The 14900-nt window shown below is 36.8% G+C and overlaps 1 pseudogene; it reads left to right on the top strand.

Moving 5' to 3' along the window:
• The first annotated feature begins 3617 nt into the window (after positions 1-3617).
• LOC116624448 lies at positions 3618-13365 on the top strand (annotated as a pseudogene).
• Positions 13366-14900: the final 1535 nt, after the last annotated feature.

The following is a 14900-nucleotide window of genomic DNA, read 5'->3' as shown; positions in this document are numbered from 1 at the left end:
GAAGGAAGGAAGGAAGGAAGGAAGGAAGGAAGGAAGGAAGGAAGGAAAGAAGAAAGGAAGAATAAACCTCTGCCCTATCTCACACCATACACAAAAATTAATTTGTGAAGATCACAGACCTAAATGTAAGAGCTAAAAATACAAAACTCTAAGAAATGGCAGGAAAAAAAATCTTTATGATCTTGAGTCAACCAAAGATTGCTTATATAGAACACAAAAAGCATAAACCATAAAGAAAAACTGTTATTGAATGTCATAAATATGAAAAACCTCCGCTCCTCAAAAGACACCAAGAAAATGAAAAGATAAGCCTTAGGCTGGAGAATATAGTTCCAAAACATTTATCTGATAAAGGACTTGTATTTGGAATAAAATATAAAGAATTCTTACAACACAACAAATAGCCCATTAAAAATGGACAAAAGATTTGGACAGACACTGAAGAAGGTATATGGATGGCAAATAAGCACATGAAAAAATGCCCAATATCATTAATCACCAGGGAAATACAAATTAAAACCACAATGACATAGCAACTACTACTATTCAACTACTATAATAGATAAAAACTAAAAGACTAACAATATCAAGTGCTATCAAGAATGAAGAATAACTAGAACACTATCATATTGCCAGAAGAAATGCAAAATTGTTCAGCCATTTTGGAAAACAATTTGTCAGTTTCTTATAAAATGAATACACACTTACACAGCCCAGAAACTCTACTCCTAAGTATTTACCTAAGAGAAAAGAAAACATATTCCCACATAAAGACCTGTATGTAAATGCTTATAGTAGTAGCTTTATTCATAATAGCCAAAAACTGGAAACAACCAAAAAGACTTACCTCCTCCTCCAGGAGGAACACTGAGGGTCCGTGCCACAGGAATCCATAAAATGTGGAGTTTTGAAACTCAGGCATGTGCCTGAAATAAAAATGCTCAGCCACAAGCCAGGTGAACAGAGTTCTAAAGGAAACCCAGGAGACAACAGTGATTGATTGCTTTTCTGTGAGGGCTCACTGAAGAGTGGGGGTGCAAACTTTCAGCTCCACAGCTAGAGAATGGGGCCCAGCCATATTCATCCTGCCCATGGTTGTTGAAAGCCTTCAGAGAGCAAAACAGCACCACATAATGGAATCCAGAGCCACTTACACTGAGACCTACCTCTGCCAAGGGAGGCACATTTGCAATAGGGCAAGTCCACCTGAGAATCAGCACATCAGGCCCCTTCCCCAGAAGACCAGCACAAACAACTCCATCTCACCGTTTACTGATCATACAAGGCTGCAAATCTTCAGCTCTTGGGGAAACAGTATACAGCATTCTTTGTATTTTTATCCTTTAGTCTTTTAGTATTATTTTTTTCAGTTATTTTCTTTTTTTATTCTTTTTTAACTTTTAATTTTATATATACATTATATATATTTTTGTTTCCTTTCATTGTATTTTATCTTATTTTACACATATATAAAAGTTTACATATATATATGTTTTCTTTCTTTCTTTCTTTCTTATTTTGGGATCTAGTTTCTTTTAACAAGAAGACCAAAAAACACCCAGAATTGTGTTTTTTGCTTTGGTTTGGTTTGGTTTCCTTTGTTTTTGTTTATGTATTGTTCAGTTTCTGTTATTATTATTGCTGTTTTTTTTTTCTCTTTCTTCTTTTCTTTTCTGGACAAAATGACCAGATGGAGAAATTCACCCCAAAATAAACAACAGAAGGTAGTAGTCACTAACAGGGATTTAATCAATTTAGAGAAAATAAGATGTCTGAACTAGAATTTAAAACAATGAATATAAAGATACTAACTAGGCTTGAAAAAAGTATAGAAGACAATAGGAAACCCCTTACTGTAGAAATAAAAGAACTAAACTCTAGTCAGGCCAAAATTAAAAATGTTATTATTAAGATGTGCTCCCAAGTGGAGGCCATAAAATAGAGAATGAATGAATCAGAAGAGTGAAAAAGTGATATAGAAGATAAAATGATGGAAAATAAGGAAGCTGAAAAGAAGGGAAAAATTATTAGATCACAAATTTAGACATAGGAAACTCTGTGATTCCATAAAGTGAAATAATACCCATATTCTAGGAGTCCCAGAAGATAAGGAGCAGGAAAAAGAGGCAGAAGGTTTGTTTGAACAAATTATAGCTGAGAACTTCCCTAATCTGGGGAAGGAAACAGGCATTTAAGTCCAGGAGGCACAGAGAACCCTACTCAAAATCAACAAAAATAAGTCAACATTTCAACATATTATAGTGAAGCTTGCAAATTTCAAAATTAAGAGAAAATCCTGAAAGCAGCTCGGGACAAGAGGTCCTTAACCTAAAAGGGTAGTCACATAAGGCTGGCAGTAGACCTGTCCACAGAGAGAAGGCAGGCCAGAAAGGACTGGCATGATATATTCAATGTGCTAAATAGGAAAAATATGCAGTCAAGAATACTTTATCCAGCAAGACTGTCATTCAGCATAGAAGGAGAGATAAAGAAGATTCCAGGACAAACAAAACTGAAGGAATTTGTGAACACTATACCAGCACTGCAAGAAATATTAAAGGGGATCCTTTGAGTGGAGAGAGAGACCAAAAGTAACAAAGACCAGAAAGGAACAGAGACAATCTACAGAAACAGGGACTTTACAGGTAATACATGGATATTAAATTCGTGTCTTTCAATAGTTACTCTGAATGTAATTGGACTAAATGCTACAATCAAACAACACAGGCTATCAGATTGGATTTAAAAGAAAGACTCATGGATATGCTGCTTACAAGAGACTCATTTTAGACACAAAGACACCTCAGATTCAAAGTGAGAGGGTGGAGAATGATTTGTCATGTTAATGGACATAAAAAGAAAGATGGGGTAGCCACCCTTATATAAGACAAATTAGATTTTAAACCAAAGACTGTAGTAAGGGATGAAGCAGGACACTATATATTACTTAAGGGGTCTTACTCAAAAAGATCTAACAATTATATTTATGCTCCTAACCAGGGAGCAGTCAATTACATAAACCAATTAATAAAAAATTTAAAGAAACACAGTGATAATAATACAATTATAGTAGGGGACTTTAACACCCCACTCACAGCAATGGATAGATCATTTAAGCAGATCAACAAGGAGACAAGGACTTTGACTAACACATGGGACCAGATGGACTTCACAGATAATATACAACATTCCAACCTAAAGCAACAGAATACACATTCTTCTGAGTGCACATCAAACATTCTCCAGAATAGATCACATACTGGGTCACAAATCAGGTCTCAACTGGTACCAAAAGACTGGAATTATTCTTTGCATATTTTCAGACCACAATGTCTTGAAACTTGAACTCAATCACAAGAGGAAATTTGGAAGAACTCAAACACTTGGCAGTTAAAGAGCACCCTACTAAAGAATGAATGGGTCAACCAGAAAATTAAAGAAGAATTTAAAAAAATTCATGGAAACAACTGGAAATGAAAACACAACTGTGCAAAACTTTGGGATACAGCAAAGGCCATCCTAAGAGGGAAGTACAAAGCAATACAAGCCTTTCTCAAGAAACAAGAAAGGTCTCGAAGCAGGGCTTTTTCCCGATGTGCCTCTCTCCTGGTTTCCTGGAGTTTCCTCACAGCATGGCCCCCAAATGCCAGTCTTCACTCCCGCCTCAAATGAAGAAACAAAGACTACCTCCTGCCCCCAAGCCACAGGAGATGTCGATATCTCAGCACTTGCCTAAGGGAGAGAAAGAACAGCAAGAAACAATTGAACATATTGGTGAAGTACAAAATGAAATAGACAGACTTAATGAACAAGCCAGTGAGGAGATTTTGAAAGTAGAACAGAAATATAACAAACTCCGCCAACCATTTTTTCAGAAAAGGTCAGAATTGATCGCCAAAATCCCCAATTTTTGGGTAACAACATTTGTCAACCATCCACAAGTGTCTGCACTGCTTGGGGAGGAGGATGAAGAGGTGCTGCATTATTTGACAAGAGTTGAAGTGACAGAATTTGAAGATATTAAATCAGGTTACAGAATAGATTTTTATTTTGATGAAAACCCTTACTTCAAAAAAAAGTTCTCTCCAAAGAATTTCATCTGAATGAGAGTGGTGATCCATCTTCAAAATCCACCAAAATCAAATGGAAATCTGGAAAGGATTTGATGAAACATTCAAGTCAAACACAGAATAAAGCCAGCAGGAAGAGACAACATGAGGAACGAGAGAGCTTCTTCACCTGGTTTACTGACCATTCTAATGCAGGTGCAGATGAGTTAGGAGAGGTCATCAAAGATGATATTTGGCCAAATCCATTATAGTACTACTTGGTTCCCGATATGGATGATGAAGAAGGGGAAGGACAAGAAGATGATGATGATGAAGAAGAAGAAGGATTGGAAGATATCGAAGAAGAAGGAGATGAGGATGAAGGTGAAGAAGATGAAGATGATGATGAGGGGGAGGAAGAAGAGGAGGATGAAGGAGAAGATGCTAATGGAACACTGATGGATTCCAACCTTCCTTTTTTAATTTTCTTCTGTCCCTGGGAGCAAGTTACAGTCTTTTTTTTTTTTTTCCTCCTCTTGTGCTCATTCGCCCTGTTTTTTGAAGTCTCTTTTCTCTCCCTTTATACCATGGTTCTCAACTTATTCTGGGGGGAAACACCTTGAGCAGAATACAGTGGGAAAAGAATCTCTATCCCTTTCTGTTCGAAATTCATTTTTATCCCTTCCTGTCTCAACAAAAACTTTATGGAATCAACACCACCGTGCTCTGTGGGAAAAAAGAAAAACCTTCTGCTCCCTTAGCTCTGCTGGAAGCTGGAGGGTGCTAGGCCCCTGTGTAGTAGTGCATAGAATTCTAGCTTTTTTCCTCCTTTCTCTGTATATTGGGCTCAGAGATTACACTGTGTCTCTATGTGAATATGGACAGTTAGCATTTACCAACATGTACCTGTCTACTTTCTCTTGTTTAAAAAAAAAAAAAAAAAACTTTAAAAAATGGGGTTATAGAAGGTCAGCAAAGGGTGGGTTTGAGATGTTTGGGTGGGTTAAGTGGGCATTTTGACAACATGACTTCTCCTTTGACATGTTTAATTGTGATGTTTAATGGACATCCTTGCAGTTTAAGATGACACTTTTAAAATAAAACTCTCTCCTAATGATGACTTGAGCCCTGCCACTCAATGGGAGAATCAGCACAACCTATAGGATCTTATTTGGAATTGACATTCTCTATTGTAATTCTGTTCCTGTTTATTTTTCAATTTTCTTTTTGTTTCACTGGAAAGGAAAGATGAGGCTCAGTTTTAAACGTTAAAAGTGTACAAGTTGCTTTGTTACAATAAAACTAAATGTGTACACACACACACACAAAAAGAAACAAGAAAGGTCTCAAATACGCAACATAACCCTACACCTAAAGGAGCTGGAGAAAGAACAGCAAATAAAGCCTAAACCAAGCAGGAGAAGAGAAATAATAAAGATTAGGGCAGAAATCAATGAAATAGAAACCAAAAGAACAGTAGAACAGATCAATGAAACTAGAAGCTGGTTCTATGAAAAAATTAATAAGCCAATAAACCCCTAGCCAGACTTATCAAAAGAAAAGAGAAAGGACGCAAATTAATAAAATCATGAATGAAAGAGGAGAGATCATGACCAACACCAAGGAAATACAAACAATTTAAGGACATATTATGTGTAACTATATGTCAGCAAATTAGCTGGAAGAAATGGATGCATTCCCAGAAATTTATAAACTACCAAAACTGAAACAAGAAGAAATAAAAAACCTGAACAGACCATAACCAGCAAGGAAATTGAAACAGTAATCAAAAATCTCCCAACAAACAAGAGTCCAGGGCCAGATGGCTTCCCAGGAGAATTCCACCAAACATTTAAGAAGAACTAATACCTACTCTTCTGAAACTGTTTCAAAAAATAGAAAGGGAAGGACAAATTCCAAACTTGTTCTATGATGCCAGCATTACTTTGATTCCAAAACCAGACAAAGACCCCATCAAAAAGGAGAACTACAGACCAATTGCCCTGATGAACATGGATACTAAAATACTCACCAAGATTCTAGCCAATAGGATCCAACAGTACATTAAGAGGATTATTCACCACAACCAAGTGGGATTTAGTCCTGGACTGCAAGGGTGGTTCAACATCTGCCAATCAATCAAGAAGACACATCACATTAATAAAAGAAAGAACAAGAACCACATGATCCTCTCAAAAGATGCAGAAAAAACATTTGACAAAGTACAGCATCCTTTCTTGATTAAAACTCTTCATGGTATAGGAACAAAGGGTACATACTTCAGTATCATAAAAGCCATATACAAAAAGCCCACAGCAAATATCATTCTCAATGGGGAAAAACTGAGAACCTTCTCCCAAAGGTCAGGAACACAACAGGGATGTCCACTCTTACCACTGTTGTTAAACATAGTACTAGAAGTCCTAGCCTCAGCAATCAGGCCACAAAAAGAAATAAAAGGCATCTGAATCGGCAAAGAAGAAGTCAAACTCTCACTCTTTGCAGATGATATGATACTTTATATGGAAAACCCAAAAGACTGCACCCCAAAAGTGCTAGAACTGATACAGGATTCAGCAAGGTGGCAGGATATAAAATCAATGCATAGAAACCAGTTGCATTTCTATACACTAACAAAGAGACAGAAGTAAGAGAAATAAAGGAGTTGATCCCATTTACAATTGCACCCAAAACGGTAAGATACCTAGGAATAAACCTAACCAGAGAGGCAAAGGAACTATACTCTGAAAACTATAGAACATTCATGAAAGAAATTGAGGAAGACACAAAGAAATGGAAAAATGTTCCATGCTCATGGATTGGAAGAATAAATACTGTTAAAATGTCTATGCTACCTAGAGCAATTTATACATTCAGTGCAATCCCTATTAAAATACCATCGACATTTTTCAATGAGCTGGAACAAACAATCCTAAAATTTGTATGGAACCAGAAAAGACCCTGAATAGCCAGAGGAATGTTGAAAAAGAAAACCAGGGACTCCTGGGTGGCTCAGTTGGTTAAGTGTCTACCTTCGGCTCAGGTCATGCTCCCAGGGTCCTGGGATTGAGCCCCATATAGAGCCCCACATCAGGCTCCTTGCTCAGTGGAGAGCCTTCTTCTCCCTCTCTGCCTGCTGCTCCTCCTCTTTGTGCTCTCTCTGTGTCAAATGAATAAATAAAATCTTTTAAAAAATTAAAAATTAAAAAAAAGAAAATTTAAAAAAAGAAAAAAAAAACCAAAGCTAGTGGCATCACAATGTTGGACTCAAGCTATATTACAAAGCTGTATCATCAACACAATATGGTATTGGCAAAAAAAAAAAAAAAATAGACACATAGATCAATGGAACAGAAATGGACCCTCAACTCTGTGGTCAACTAATCTTCCACAAAGCAGGAAATAATATCCAGTGGAAAAAGGACAGTGTCTTCAACAAATGGTGCTCGGAAAATGTGACAGCCACATGTAGAAGAACGAAACTGGACCATTTCCTTACATCATACACAAAAATAGACTCAAAATGGATGTAAGGCCTAAATGTGAGACAGGTATCCTTCAAAATCCTAGAGGAGATCGCAGGTAGCAACCTCTCCAACCTTGGCCACAGCAACTTTTTGCTAAACACGTCTCCAAAGGCAAGGGAAACAAAAGCAAAAATGAGCTATTGGGACTTCATCAAGATAAAAACTTCTGTACAGCAAAGGAAAGAGTCAACATAATTAAAAGGCAACCTATGGAATGGGAGAAGATATTTGCAAATGACATATCAGAAAGGATAGTATCCAAGATCTATAAAGAATGTAGCCCAGTGATCTGTATTAAGGAGGGCATGTACTGCATGGAACACTGGGTGTTATACGAAAACAATGGATCGTGGATCACCACATTAAAAGCTAATGATATATTGTATGGTGAATAACATAACATAATAAAATTAAATTTAAAAAAACCTAAAACGTATCAAACTCAACACCCAAAAAACAAATAACCCACTCAAGAAATGGGCAGAAGACATGAACAGACATTTCTGCAAAGAAGACATCCAAATGGCCAACAGACACACGAAAAAAATGCTTCACATCACTTGTCATCAGGAAATACAAATCAAAACCACAATGAGATACCTCCTCACACCAGTCAGAATGGCTACAATTAACAAGTCAGGCAACAACAGATGTTGGTGAGGATGCAGAGAAAGGGGAACCCTCTTACACTGTTGGTGGGAATGCAAGCTGGTATAGCCACTCTGGAAAACAGGATGGAAGTTCCTCAAGAAGTTAAATATAGAGCTACCCTAGGACCCAGCAATTGCACTAGTAGGTATTTACCCCAAGGGTACAAATGTAGTGATCTGAAGGGTCACTTGCACCCCAATGTTTATAGTAGCAATGTCCACAATAGCCAAACTATGGAAAGAACTGAGATGTCCATGGACAGATGAATGGATAAAGAAGATGTGGTATATATTTAGAATGGAATATTACTCAGCCATCAGAAACGATGAATACTTATCATTTACATCAACATGGATGGAACTGGAGGGAATTATGCTAAGCAAAATAAGTCAATCAGAGAAAGGTAATTATCATATGGTTTCACTCATATGTGGAATATAAGAAACAGCACAGAGGATCATAGTGGAAGGGAGGGAAAACTGAATGGAAAGAAATCAGCGAGGGAGACAAACCATGAGAGACTCTTACATATAGGAAACAAACTTCAGGTTGCTGGAGGGGAGATAGGGGGGATGGGATAATTGGGTGATGGGCATTAAGGAGAGCATATGATGTGATGAACACTGGGTGTTATATGCAACTGATGAATTATTGAACTCTACTTCTAATGAATTATTGAACTCTGAAACTAATGATGTACTATATGTTCGCTAATTGAATTTAATTTTAAAAAACAAAGGAGAGATAATGCCTATTCTTCTCAAACTATTCACAAAAACAGAAGAGGAAGGAAAATTTCCAAATTCATTCTATGAGGACAGCATTACTTTGATACCAAAACCAAATAAAGACACCACAAAAAAAAGAGAACTACAGGCCAATATCTCTGATGAACATAAATGCAAAAATCCTCAGCAGAATACTAGCAAACAGACACCAACAATACATTTAAAAAAAATTCACCACGATAAAGTGGGATTTATTCCTGGGATTCAAAGGTGGTTCAATATTCACAAATCAATCAATGTGATACATCACATCAATAAGAGAAAAAATAAAAATCATATAATCATTTCAGTAGAACAGAAAAAGCATTTGACAAAGTACAACATCCATTCATGATACTCAGCCATCAGAAATGATGAATACCCAACTTTTACATCAACATGGATGAGACTGGAGGAGATTATGCTAAGTGAAATAAGTCAAGCAGAGAAAGTCAATTATCATATGGTTTCACTTATTTGTGGAACATAAGGAATATCATGGAGGACATTAAGAGAAGGAAGGGAAAAATGAAGGGAGGGAAATCGGAGGGAGCGATGAACCATGAGAGACTATGGACTCTGAGAAACAAACAGTGTTTTAGAGGGGAGGGGGGAGGGGGGATTGGTTAGCCCATGATGGATATTAAGGAGGAGGTTAGCCCAGTGATGGATATTAAAGTGCATGGAGCACTGGGTGTTATATGAAAACAACGGATCGTGGATCACCACATCAAAAACTAATGATGTATTGTATGGTGACTAACATAACATAATAAAATTTAAAAAAAAAGATTTCTAATTAAATATTTTTTTAAAAGCCCTCAAAAAGTAGGTTTAGAGATAACATATCTCAACATTATAAAGGCCATCTATGAAAAACCCACACCTAACACCATACTAAATGGGTAAAAACCGAGAACTTTACCTCTAAGGTCAGGAACAAGACAAGGATGTCCACTCTTACCACTGTTATTTAACTTAGTACTGGAAGTCCTAGTCACAGCACTTGGAGAGAAAAAAGAAATGAAAGGCATCCAAATCAGCAAAAAAGAAGTCAAACTTTCACTATTTACAGACAATATGATACAAAGCCCAAAAGACTCTACCAAAAACTTGCTAGAACTGATACATGAATTCAGTAGAGTTGCAAGATATAAAATCAATGTGCAGAAATCTGTTGTATTTCTATACACTAATAATGAAGCAGCAGAAAGAAAAATTAAGGAATAAATTCCATATACAATTGCACCAAAAAACAAGATACCTAGGAATAAACCTAACCAAAGAGATCTGTACTCTGAAAACTATAGAACACTGATGAAAGAAATTGAAGATGACACAAAGAAATGGAAAAATTGTCCATGCTCATTGATTGGAAGAATATTGTTAAAATGTCTATACTACCTAAAGCAACTTACACATTTAATGCAATCCTTATAAAAATACAAAGAGTATTTTTCACAGAACTAGAACAAAAAATCCTAACATTTGTATGGAACCACAAAAGACCCCAAATAGCAAAAGCAATTTTTAAAAAGAAAAACAAAGCTGGAGGTATCACAATTCCAGACTTCAAGTTATATTACAAAGCTGTAGTGATCAAAAGAGTATGATACTAACACAAAAATGGACACATAGGTCAATGGAACAGAACAGAAAAGCCAGAAATGAACCCACATCTATATGGTCAATTAATCTTCCACAAAGCAGGAAAGAACATGCAATGGGAAAAAGTCTCTTCAACAAATGCTGTTGGGAAAAGTGGACAGCAACCTGCCAAAGAATGAAACTGGACCACTTTCTTACACCATAAACAAAAATAAATTTGAAATGGATTAAAGACCTAAATGTGAGACTTAAAACCATAAAAATCCTAGAGGAGAACACAGGCAGTAACCTCTTTGACATCAGTCACAGCAACTTCTTTCTAGACACATCGCCAGAGGCAAGGAAACAAAAACAAGAATAAACTATTGGTACTTCATCAAGATAAAAAGCTTCTGCACAGCAAAGGAAATAGTCAACAAAACTAAAAGGCAGCTGATGGAATGAAAGAAGACATTTGCAAATGACATATCAGATAAGGAGATAGTATCCAAAATCTATAAAGAACTTATCAAACTCAACACTCAAAAAATGAATAATCCAGTTAAGAAATGGGCAGAAGACATGAATAGACGTGTCTCCAGAGAAGACATCTGGATGGCATAAAAAGATGTTCAACATCACTGATAATCAGGGAAATACAAATCAGAACTACAATAAGGTATCACCTCACACCTGTCAGAATAGCTAAAATCAACAACACAAGAAACAACAGGTGATGGAGAGGTTGTGGAGAAAAAGGAAGCCTAGTGCATTGTTGTTGGGAAGGCAAACTGGTGCAGCCACTCTGGAAAACAGTATGGAGGTTCCCCAAAAAGTAAAAATAGAACTACCCCATTTTCCAGCAATTGCACAACTAGTTATTTACCAAAGAATATGAAAATACTAATTTAAAGGGATGTATGCACTCCTATGTTTATTGCAGCATTATTTACAATAGCCAAACCACAGAAGCAGTCTAAGTGTCCATTGACAGATGAATGAATAAAGAAATATATATATATATATATATATATATATATCACACACAGTGGAATATTATTCAGCTATAAAAGAAATGAAATCTTGCCATTTTCAACAGCATGGATGGAACTAAAGAGTATAATGCTAAGTGAAATAAACCAGTCAGAGAAAGACAAATACCACGTGATTTCACTCATATGTGTATTTTAAGAAACAAAACAGTGACTAAGGAGAAAAAAAAGACACAAATCAAAAAACAGACTCTTGACTCTAAAGAACAAACAGATGGTTACCAGAGGGGAGGTGGGTGGCTGGATGCGTGAAATAGGTGATGGGGACTAAGAGTACACTCACCTTGATGAGCACTGAGTAATATATGGAACTGCTGAATCATTATACTGTACACCTGAAACTAATATAATACTCTATGTTAACTACACTGGAATTAAAATAAATAAAAATAATTTTAAATAAATAATTTAAAAATAAGTCATGTCAACATCATAAATCCCTTTTATGATGCAATAAGAAGGGGACAATAGCCCTTCTGTAACATTCTTGCCAAAACACAAAACTTCTATATAATTATGAGAATATATCAAGCAATCTCAAATCAAGGGACATTATACAAAATAACAAACCAATACTATTAAAATTGTTAAGGTCAGGAAAGACAAGGAAAGACCTAGGAACTGTCACAGATTGTTGGAGACTAAGGAAACATGGTAACTAAATGCAACACTGGATTGGATGCCAGACCAGGAAAAGGACATTAATGGAAAAGTTGGTAACTAATCTGTAGATTAGTTAATAGCATTGTATTAATGTTAATTTTTTTGGTTTCAATTATTTACCTGGTTATGTAAGATGTTAACACTAAAGTAAAGTGGCTGAAAAATATACAGGTATTCTTATACTCTCTTTGCAACTTCTATGTGAGTCTAAAATGTTTACAAAATAAAGAGTTAAAAAAAAGAAACTGTGTTAACACAAAGAAATATGTGTCTATTATTACTAGAGTTCCAGAAAAACTTACCCTGAGTTTTAATCTTTTATTGTAAACTAAGCTGCTTTTCCAATTGTTGGAAACCAACCCAGCCTTAATTTGCTCCCTTCCTTAATGAGGACATTTCCTAAGGCCTCCCATTTCCTATGAGGTGGGCATACAGATCTAGGAAGGAAGTTTGGCCTTCAGGAAGCTTTCAATATTTACCAAGAAATAATGGATAATAGACCCAGCCCTTAAGACAAGGTTTTTTTATTAGCATATCAGTGGTTCTGCAGAATCTATAATCTGTTATTCAAATCACCCTCTACTTCCTTTACTTCTGGAGAAAATAACCAAGAAATCTTACCCAAACCACAAATAGTAAAACCCAATTTTGAGAAACGGATTAGTCACTGATATTTTTTTGAAGTGTGTGTGTGTGTGTGTGTGTGTGGCATCTCTTCTTTAAGGAGAGTTCCTAAAAAAGGCCAAATATTCTGACCATCTTCACCACTCTCTAGTTTAGATACTACTCTCATGTACTGCCATGCCACTATTCTTCCTTCACTCTTATTAGATGGTATCATAATTGTCTATTTCTCTGTGTGAGCAGGCATCACGTCAATCTTGTTTATCATTTTATCCCTAAGCACATAGCAGAATGCAAGAATATAACACATGTTCAACCAAGTATTTGTTGGCAGCCACATGGGGTTCAGGGGAGCGCCAAAACCAAAGTGAAGAAGCTGAGGCCCAGAAAGGTGCTAGCAGCAATAGTGAATGACAGGAAGGCATCCACTTCAGTCTGTGATTGAGCATCTATAGCTGTGTGAGGAATACGACTGTCTGAAGAAAATGAAAACATTCTCCAGCATGTGGTGATGTGTAAGTATAACTACATGTCTAGGTGGATGACTGCCAAAATATCTCATAACATACCCAAAAAGTGACATGGAGATTGACATCATCAACATGGCCAAATAAGACGTCCTTTACTCATATTCCACGCTAACAACAATAATTTAGCATCTATTGATGGACAAAAGTGCCTTTGTGGGAGCTTTGGGATTCAAGTAGGAAACTGTGACTCCGCAGTTCAGTCCAGACTGAGAAGAAAAATTTTGAGAAGACAGGTCCATACACAGGCAGCTAACTCACCAGCTGTCATCCTGGCTACAGACCTGGAAACAGCTCTGTACCCATGAGAACCTGTCCAAAGCACCATTTGTCTTTGGTTCTGCCACCAGTACCATTTGCCAAGAATCTGGAAGGACATGCACACTACTTGTGCAGAGTCAGTTCTGCAAACCTCAGTCTTGGCTGTGGAACCTGAAACAGCCCTGGGGCTCAGTTCCAGCCCCTCTCAGCCACAGTCCAGAGTGAGTCTTACCTATCCAGGGACCCATCTAATGACACCTGTCTACACTCTTGGTAATTGGCTCACTGTCTGAGGACCCAACTGTGGACCCTGAAGCAGACCCTCCTCCAGCACCACTCTACTGGAGGCAATCCCATACACCCATGGCCTAGACAGGATGCACACCCACTCAAGCCCCTGGTAACAAGCCCACCAACCACAGCCACCACTCTAGACCTAGTAACAGCCTCATCATCAGCTCCAACCCAGTACAACTGTAATTCCAGAGAATCCCATCAGCCTGGGGAACTGACAAGAGAAGGTCTTTTTACCTGCTAAAGCCAGTTGTTTTTTACAGAAACAGAAAAGGCAATGTGTGTGAAACTACATATAGCTAAAGCAATCTTGAGGACAAAGCTGGATGCTTCATACTTCTTGATTTCAAACTATATAGTCACCAAAGCAATATACTATTGGCACAAAAACAGACACATAGATCAATGGAATAAAAATGACAGCCCAAAAATAAACCCATATATATGGTTAATGAATATTTGACACAGGAGCCAAGAATACTCAGTGGGAAAAGGATAATCTTTTCAATAAATATTGCTGGGAAAACTGAACATTCACATGCAAAAGAATGAAATTGGATCTCTGTCTTATACCACTCACAAAAATTAACTCTAAATGGATTAAGAACTTAATATCTAAAACCAAGTAACTCCTGGAAAAAAAACATAAGGGAAAAGCTCCTTGACATTGGTCTTGACAAGGCTTTTTGGATATGACATCAAAAGCATAAACCACAAAAGCAAAAATAAACAAATGGGACTACATCAAACTAAAAAGTTTCTGCACAGCAATAGAAACAACAACAAATGAAGGACAACTTATGGAATGGGAGAAAATATTTGCAAACTATATATGTTAAAGAAGTGATTAATATCCAAAATATATAAGGAATTCATACAACTCAATAGCATACATACA

Source organism: Phoca vitulina, unplaced genomic scaffold (assembly GCF_004348235.1).
Source record: "Phoca vitulina isolate PV1807 unplaced genomic scaffold, GSC_HSeal_1.0 scaffold67, whole genome shotgun sequence".
Lineage (NCBI taxonomy): Eukaryota > Metazoa > Chordata > Mammalia > Carnivora > Phocidae > Phoca > Phoca vitulina.
This window is presented reverse-complemented; position numbering and strand designations above follow the sequence as displayed.